This window comes from Palaemon carinicauda, chromosome 29 (assembly GCF_036898095.1).
Source record: "Palaemon carinicauda isolate YSFRI2023 chromosome 29, ASM3689809v2, whole genome shotgun sequence".
NCBI lineage: Eukaryota > Metazoa > Arthropoda > Malacostraca > Decapoda > Palaemonidae > Palaemon > Palaemon carinicauda.
This window is the reverse complement of record NC_090753.1, coordinates 69,158,716-69,168,693: the sequence shown is the minus strand read 5'-3', so window position 1 is coordinate 69,168,693 and position 9,978 is coordinate 69,158,716.

The window sequence follows — 9,978 nt, the reverse complement described above, 5'->3', positions numbered from 1 at the left end:
AATGGGATGTAGAAGTTGGAACAAAGTAAATCAAATTAGTTGGCAAAATATGGTTATTATTATTATTATTATTAAATGCTAAGCTACAACCCTAGTTGGAAAAGCAGGATGCTATAAGCCCAGGGGCTCCAACAGGGAAAATAGCCCAGTGAGGAAAGGAAACAAGGAAAAATAAAATATTCTAAGAACAGCAAAAACATTGAAATAAATATTTCCTATATAAACTATAAAAACTTTAACAAAACTAGAGGAAGAGAAACTAGATAGAGCAGTGTGCCAGAGTGTACCCTCAAGCAAGAGAACTCTAACCCAAGACCGTGGAAGACCATGGTACAGAGGCTATGGCACTACCCAAGACTAGAGAACAATGGTTTGATTTTGGAGTGTCCTTCTCCTAGAAGAGCTGCTTACCATAGCTAAAGAGCCTCTTCTACCCTTACCAAGAGGAAAGTGGCCACTGAACAAATACAGTTTAGCAGTTAACCCCTCGAGAGAAGAAGAATTGTTTGGTAATCTCAGTGTTGTCAGGTGTATGAGGATAGAGGAGAATCTGTATAGAATAGGCCAGACTATTCGGTGTCTGTGTAGGCAAAGGGAAAGAACCGTAACCAGAGAGAAGGATCCAATGTAATACTGTCTGGCCAGTCAAAGGACCCCATAACTCTCTAGTGGTAGTATCTTAACGGGCGGCTGGTGCCCTGGCCAACCTACTACCTAACAATATTCTATAGTTTTTATTCAATACGTTAAATGGTTGACTTCTTAATTTCTGCTTGTTAGCTGGGATACTTTTCGGACAGGACAAGTCCCTTTTGGAGCCTTGGGCTTGTTGCAGCCTGCTTTCCCAACAAGGGTTGTAGTTTAGCTATTAATAATATAAGTAAAACAAATTTTTACAAGTGATTGTATTTTTTATAAGTGGTTGCACTCTAAAATTGTCATAAAATACGATGGGATTAATTTTCGTTTACTTGAAGAATGATCCATAGTAATCTTGAACTTTATTCAAAATTGTTAAATGGGTTCTCATAGCAATTATTTAAAAGTTTAGCTGAGTCCCTTGTTAGGCTGGGAGGAACGTAGAGAGTAGAGGTCCCCTTTTTGTTTTTGTTTCTTTGTTGATGTCGGCTACCCCCCAGAATTGGGGGAAGTGCCTTGGTATATGTATGTATGTATAGCATTTATAATGTCAATGTAGTTTTTTATATCTTCATTTTAATCTCGCTGATCTCAATGGCAATGATATCTGATTTTCTTGGACTGAAACCACAAACTATTTATTTCAAAAGTTTTAACTTTAGTCGAGGACCTGTGTAGAGGTAGGTACTGTATTCAAATTGATCTGGTGAGTGAGTAGAGAAGAGAGACCATGGGTTTGAAGCCCTGTCCACACGATCAAGCATGCCCGACGGGCAAACAGTGATACCAGGCCACAATAGTTAGCAAAAATTAGGGTTGATGACTTCAGAAGTGGGAAAACTAAAGGCAGGGATCTGGCAACACTGTATTATGCCAGATCCGTCTGGTTTTCCGGCTTCTGACGTCATTAACCCTCATTTTCACCAACTATTGTGGTCTGGCATCACTGTTTGTTAGTCGGGCATGCTCGATCGTATGGAGAGAGCTTTAGTAAGATCCAGTGGAAATGTTTGTCGTCAGATTCATGCCTTTGGTTTTTTGGCACTAACAATATCAACATTAACTTGGATCTTTTATATATAAACTATAAAAACTTAAAAAAACCAGGAGAGAGAGAAAAGACAGAACAGCATGCCCTAGTATACCCTCGAGCAAGAGAATTCTACCCCAAGACAGTGGAAGACCATGGCACTACTCTGACTATACTACTCAGGACTAGAGAACAATGGTTTGATTTTGGAGTGTCGTCCTCCTAGATAAGCTGCTTACCATAGCTAAAAAGTCTCTTCTACCCTTACCAAGAGGAAAATAGCCAATGAACAATTACATTGCAGTAGTTAACTCCTGGAGTGAAGAGAAATTGTTTGGTAATCTGCGTTGTCAGGTCAATGACAACAGAATACTTGTATGTAAAGAATAGGCCAGACTATTCGGTGTGTGTATAGGCTAAAGGATAATAAGCTGTAACCAGAGAGAGGGATCCAATGTAGTATTGTCTGGCCAACCAAAGGACCCGACAACTCGAGCGGTAGTATCTCAACGGGCGGCTGGTGGCCTGGCCAACCTACTGCCTATAAAAGTGTGACTGAATGATTTTCGTTAATTTGCTCTAGCAGTGGGGTGCTGAATGGCCTTAAAAACCCAGTACACTATATTACATGGCCTAAATTAATGAATCTAATCTAATTATTCTTAATTTTATTTCTTTTATTTCACAGGTTTCTTACATATTTGTAAGTTTATACTCCTGTTCATTGATCTACTTTTTCAAACTAGTATCTTTACATGTGTAAAATGACAGTTTCTATAAGGCAATGTATTGATAACGGGGTTAAGTAGGAAGGTAAAGATAGCTCTTCACTTGTGTGGGACACGGACGGACTCTTGCGTTAAAAGCCTGACGAATATGCAGTGCATGAATCTGCATATGTTGCAAAGGATCTTCATATGAGAGTCGGGATGATAATCATGCTGGATCGGTATGAGAACACAAAAGACAGATAAGATGATGATGAGATGAATGCAGCCAGAACCTTCTTGTGATGACTGGATGGGAGGGAGTCCTGACCTGAAGTCTGGGGGTGCTGACTGCCATACTTTGACACTTAAGTTAGTCTTTAAAACACTCAGGTCTTGGAGAAATTGTTTTCTTACAGGCCCACCATCATTACTGGCTGGGGCATTAACTTTCCTCTTCAAGTAGATAATAGTAAGACTAAGGTTTTGATGGCCAATTGGATGTGTCACTGCCTGACGCTCGCCGGACTGGTGTTTGATTCCCGGTCAAACTTGATATTGTTCCTTCACTAACGAACATAACGCTGTTTAATAGGGATTATATTTTGACGAAACTGGAAGACAATACCTATTAAATAGCTAAAGATTGGTACATTAGGAAAAATACAAATTGATTACAAATTTGTCATGCTTCTTTAGTGTCTTCAACCTCACCATCCTAGTGAGCTAAGGAGGGGGCATTTGGGGGAGCCTGTAGGTCTACTTGCCGAGTCATCAGCACACATTACCTGGCCCTCCCTGGTCTTAGCTTGGATGGAGAGGCTACATGGGCACCGATCATATGTATATATGGTCAGTCTGTAGGATAATTTCACTCCCTTTCTTCTGCCATTTATGAGTGGCCTTCAAACTAGTTGATAGAAAATTGATCTGTCATTAAGAACACTTATCTGAATGAATTACTTTTAAGGTCTTGGAAACACCCCTTTGTCTTTAAGCTGGTGCCCACTTTATAGCCTTCAACTCTGCCATTTCACCTCCCTTTATTAAGTGCTATTATGGGTTTTCTGGTTTTTTTGAGTTGCACTTTATTGGTGAATGGCCTTCTAAGCCCCACTGCTGGGCAGTGTCCTAAGTTCCTTGAATCAATATTCGTAGTAAAATAGTCAGTTTTATCAATATTTCATGACATGCTTTAGAATGCAGAGGCCTTTAAACTTTATGTGAAGTAAATCTTTAGCCATTAGCTAAGCTGTTTGGACAAATAGTCTATTAATTTCCTTATCCCTGATCTGAATTTTAATCTCTGGCACTATCCTTTATTATTTTTGTGTGTATATTGCATATTTTTTCCTTGAGTTTCTCGAGCGTTAAAGATTCAGTTAGCGGCTTGCTAGGCCTGTCCTAACCTATTGCTGAATATACTGTCAGCACCTCAGTCGTTTGGTCCACGGCTCCTTATTCAACATACTCGGAGCATCCCTAAGAGAGTTTAATTCCTAGGGGTTCCCCCATCCGCCACCCGGGGGACGCGTCTGGTAGGAGAAGACAACTGATTCCACTGACAGGCTGAAAGCCTACCTGGGAGTGGAAGTAAAAAGTAAAAGTAAATTGCATATTTTTTTATGATTCTGACTATCCTTTACATTCAGGTCTTCCCAGAAGGTACAATCCAGTTGGTAGTACTTGATATGCAGTTAATTTTAACAATCCTGTCATAAGATTCAATACAACAAAATATTCTACACATTTTATTCCATTGTGGAATGATCTTCCTATTCTGGTTGTTGAATTGGTGGAACTTTGGAAGCTCAAACCTTACTAATACTTTAATGTTAACCATATTGATATGTCTATTTATGTTTTTTATGACTGATTTATTTAAACAATATTACTAACCTAGAAATGTTTAATGAATTTATAAGGCTACTTCTGTTGTAAGTAGGTAGTAGATTGGCCAGGGCACCAGCCGTCCGTTGAGATACTACCGCGAGTGTTATGGGGTCCTTTGACTGGCCAGATAGTATTATATTGGATCCTTCTCTCTGGTTACGGTTCTTTCCCTTTGCCTACACAGACACCGAATAGTCTGGCCTATTCTTTACAGTTTCTCCTTTGTCCTCATATGCCTGACAACACTGAGATTACCAAACAATTCTTCTTTACCCAAGGGGTTAACTACTGCACTGTAATTGTTCAGTGTCTACTTTCCTCTTGGTAAGGGTAGAAGAGACTCTAGCTATGGTAAGCAGCTCTTCTAGGAGGACACTCCAAAATCAAACCATTGTTCTCTATTCTTTGGTAGTGCCATAGCCTCTGTACCATGGTCTTCCACTGTAATAGGTTAGAATTCTCTTGCTTGAGGGTACATTCAGGCATACTATTCTATCTACTTTCTCTTCCTCTTGTTTTTCTTTAGAGTTTAAGTAAGAAATATTTATTTTAATGTTACTGTTCTTAAGATGTTTTATTTTTCCTTTCCTCACTGGGACATTTTCCCTGTTGGGGTCCCTGGGTTTATATCATACTGCTTTTCCAACTAGGATTGTAGCTTAGCAAGTAATAATAATAATAGTTTTATTAGTTATATCTCCAATTCATTTCTGCACTGGACTCCTATCTTCATTGGAGCCCTTGTGCTTGTAGCATCCAGCTGTTCCAACTAGGGCTGTAACCAGACCAACTCCTATCTTCATTGGAGCCCTTGTGCTTGTAGCATCCAGCTGTTCCAACTAGGGCTGTAACCAGACCAACTCCTATCTTCATTGGAGCCCTTGTGCTTGTAGCATCCAGCTGTTCCAACTAGGGCTGTAACCAGACCAAGTCCTATCTTCATTGGAGCCCTTGTGCTTGTAGCATCCAGCTGTTCCAACTAGGGCTGTAACCAGACCAAGTCCTATCTTCATTGGAGCCCTTGTGCTTGTAGCATCCAGCTGTTCCAACTAGGGCTGTAACCAGACCAAGTCCTATCTTCATTGGAGCCCTTGTGCTTGTAGCATCCAGCTGTTCCAACTAGGGCTGTAACCAGACCAAGTCCTATCTTCATTGGAGCCCTTGTGCTTGTAGCATCCAGCTGTTCCAACTAGGGCTGTAACCAGACCAAGTCCTATCTTCATTGGAGCCCTTGTGCTTGTAGCATCCAGCTGTTCCAACTAGGGCTGTAACCAGACCAAGTCCTATCTTCATTGGAGCCCTTGTGCTTGTAGCATCCAGCTGTTCCAACTAGGGCTGTAACCAGACCAAGTCCTATCTTCATTGGAGCCCTTGTGCTTGTAGCATCCAGCTGTTCCAACTAGGGCTGTAACCAGACCAAGTCCTATCTTCATTGGAGCCCTTGTGCTTGTAGCATCCAGCTGTTCCAACTAGGGCTGTAACCAGACCAAGTCCTATCTTCATTGGAGCCCTTGTGCTTGTAGCATCCAGCTGTTCCAACTAGGGCTGTAACCAGACCAAGTCCTATCTTCATTGGAGCCCTTGTGCTTGTAGCATCCAGCTGTTCCAACTAGGGCTGTAACCAGACCAACTCCTATCTTCATTGGAGCCCTTGTGCTTGTAGCATCCAGCTGTTCCAACTAGGGCTGTAACCAGACCAAGTCCTATCTTCATTGGAGCCCTTGTGCTTGTAGCATCCAGCTGTTCCAACTAGGGCTGTAACCAGACCAAGTCCTATCTTCATTGGAGCCCTTGTGCTTGTAGCATCCAGCTGTTCCAACTAGGGCTGTAACCAGACCAACTCCTATCTTCATTGGAGCCCTTGTGCTTGTAGCATCCAGCTGTTCCAACTAGGGCTGTAACCAGACCAACTCCTATCTTCATTGGAGCCCTTGTGCTTGTAGCATCCAGCTGTTCCAACTAGGGCTGTAACCAGACCAAGTCCTATCTTCATTGGAGCCCTTGTGCTTGTAGCATCCAGCTGTTCCAACTAGGGCTGTAACCAGACCAACTCCTATCTTCATTGGAGCCCTTGTGCTTGTAGCATCCAGCTGTTCCAACTAGGGCTGTAACTAGACCAATATCCCTAATAATATTAATGCAGAACTAAACTCCCTCATGACAACCATCCCTGTCTTTACACACGTTAAAAAAAAAACCCCAACATTGATTCTAACACAGGAAAGGGATTACATGAAAGTGGTTAACGGTTTGTAGTGACCCCAATCAATTCTTCGTTCTCTGCATACTTCTCATTATCAACTTTTCCACATGCGAGCCACACACTCTTTCTTGTAAAGGGAATTGACATGCAACAGGCTCTCTCTGTCTGACAGTCGTTCTAAATGCATATCTTTATTCTGGGTGCGGTTGTGTGTGTCGATAGCCTTTTAGAATTATTTAGTACGTGTATATTCTCTCTCTCTCTCTCTCTCTCTCTCTCTCTCTCTCTCTCTCTCTCTCTCTCTACACACACACACACACACACACACACACACACACACATATATATATATATATATATATATATATATATATATATATATATATATATATATATATATATATAAAGTCTCCCACCATCACCAATCTACAGTAGTTGGCACGGTGATGAAATTGCCAAACCCTAATCATGACTAAGGACACGTCTGAGGCTTTTGTCCTGCAGTGGATTAGAAATGGCTGCATTATATATATATATATATATATATATATATATATATATATATATATATATATATATATATATATATATATATATATATATATATATATATAAATGCAGCCTTTCCTTGCTACTTGCAAACTCAATTGAAAATGTGACGTAATTTGGTTTATAAAATAAGTTTCAATTAAAAAAAATATAGAGGAAAAGCAACATATGATTGCCATAGTAAAATGGCAATCATATCAACTGGATAATGTTGCCTACTATAGATAGACTGGCAATCGGAGAGAGAGAGAGAGAGAGAGAGAGAGAGAGAGAGAGAGAGAGAGAGAGAGAGATGAGTTTGCCTGATATTGCTTAAATATATCGGATTTATTTAGCCGGTAAATGACATTAGAGAGAGAGAGAGAGAGAGAGAGAGAGAGAGAGAGAGAGAGAGAGAGAGAGAGAGAGAGAGAGAGAGAGAGAGAGAGAGAGAGAGAAAGTCGATTGCAAGGTGCTACTGCAATCACGTGGTTTTTTGCAATCACATGATGGACTTAATGTGAAGATATGTTCATAGTGGATTATTATTATTATTATTATTAATTATTATTATTATTAGCCAAGCTACAACCCTAATTGGAAAAGCAAGATGCTACAAACCTAAAGGCTTATATTTCCCCAATTTTAAATTTAATAATTATCTTAGGTTATATAATTATTGGTAAATTAAATAGAACAGTCTTTTACAATATATATACAATATATTTACCAATATAAATATTTATTTGAGATATATTTATTCATAATGTTTATCCCTTAGCTTAGAATCTTGGTTGCAAAAATAAAGTCTTTAAAATAACAAGGAAAGTCTATCAGTTTTTTTTTTTATTGTAAAAAGGTTATTTAAAATTACCTTTATTAATTCAGTATATTTATATGTATAAAATATACAATATATTAAAATTTTATTGTAGATTTGCATTAAATTCAGACGTGAAATCACGTGATCCTGAAGTTCCAATATTTTCGTGTAGTTTTACTTGATTGAAGTGATATCTTCAAATTTAGTGATAAAAATACGAAAATAATGTTCAGTAGAACTTCAACTTGGATTATATTTAATCAAAAGGTAATTATATATGTGTAGAAAGTACTTTTGACCAAATTTATCAACTGAGTTTACTAAAATTACAGTAATGATGTTCTTTATTCGAAATCGACTCTACTCACTATCATGTAGGCTAACCCAAAATTCCAAAATGGATAAATTAAAAGTAAAATTGGCTTTAATTACAAATATATATGCATTACTTGGCCATATCCAACATAGGTAGGCATTTTTCTTGGTATTTTCCTTCAATTATCAGATGTTAATCTCTTAACTGCTTGATTATTTTTATTTTTTTTTTTTTTGTTATTACTGTACTTACGGTCGGGGAAACCATTCCTAGTAAAAACCAACTATTCCTCATAGAAAAACGCCCGTTTCTTCCGAATATGACCTGTATTCCCCTCGCAAATAAGTAGTTAATAATTATACCCTAATATATCCAATGGTGATGAGGGACACCCAGTGAAAACCAGGGTTTTTTGGTGTGGAAAATATACTGGCAAATCGATAAATAATGAAATAACTAACCTTTTCTTCTGTTTACATTATTCTCTGGGATGCGTATTAAAACCAGGAAAAATTACACAATATATGGAGAACATATCGTACCGTAATGGGGGACACCCAGTGGGAATCGGGGCTTGCTCCTGGCTAGGGGTGTGTCCTTGGAACTACTATGTTAGTTTAGGTGGGTTTGTTAGGTTTTGTACCCTTTTAAGAATATAACAAGTGTTTTGTGACCGAGAAAGTGAGGTCTGGGGGCTTGCCCCTGGCTATGTTTTGTGATCTGGGAACTACAAGTTTAGGTTAGGTGGTTTTGTTAGGTTCTGTACCTTTTTACGAATCATAAGTGTTAAATAATCACGATTTGTTCTGTTCTCACACACCCAAAAATCCCAGGTTCCCACCTGTGTGCTTCAGGAAGGGCGAAGTGTCAATAACAGTAGAACGGCTTATTTGCAGTGGAAACAATGTTTAAATTTGTTGAAAGCACATTATTTACTGTAGTTAAAGTTTATTTTCCTCTTATAAATGTTGTCCCATGTTTTTCTATAAATTTACCCACATTTAATAGAAAAAGAAATTACATTTTATGTATAATGTTCAAGCGATAATGATTGGCGAATGTATGACTCCGGGTAGCATCCATTAAATCAATCCTCTATTACTATCCTATGCAGGACATTAACCCTTTTACCCCCAGGCTCTTTGGAAATTTCCAACCCTTAACCCCCAAGGGGTTATTTTTTCCCCAGCACATTTTTTAGTATATATTTTTTAAATTGCTCTAACAGCCTTAATTTTTATCATAGAGAGGTCAGGTTGGTCTCATTCTTTTGGAAAAGGCCTGAATTTTCTCAAACGATTATTAAAAATATGAAAAATAAAATTTTTATAGCCTTTTTTTGCAAGGACGTACCGGTACGTCCATGGGCGTAAAGGGATGAGTTTTGTGAAACGTACCAGTACGTCCTTTGGGGGTAAAAGGTTAACCTAACCTAAAGGTTAACCTAACCTAAGGTTAAGGTGGTATTATTTTCCATTGTCTACTGGAGTAAAGGATGAAATGCTTAGATTCTAGAGGAAAAAGTTAAACAAAGAGACCATGCTTTCTACAGTTAACCTTATCCATCCCAGCTCAACCTGACCTGATCTGACTTCATCTAACTTAACCTAACCATTGACAAGAGAGTTAGCTTTGCTGTCGGACTGTACCTTTTTTTGATACATTGTTACACTTATATTACATAGAAATCTAACCTTAACTGGGCTAACCCATACTATAGTCCATTTCTTTTATCGAGGCAGATATGCACCGACTCGCAGCGGTGCCCTTTTAGCTCGGAAAAGTTTCCTGTTCACTGATTGGTTAGAATTATCTCGTCCAACCAATCAACGATCAGGA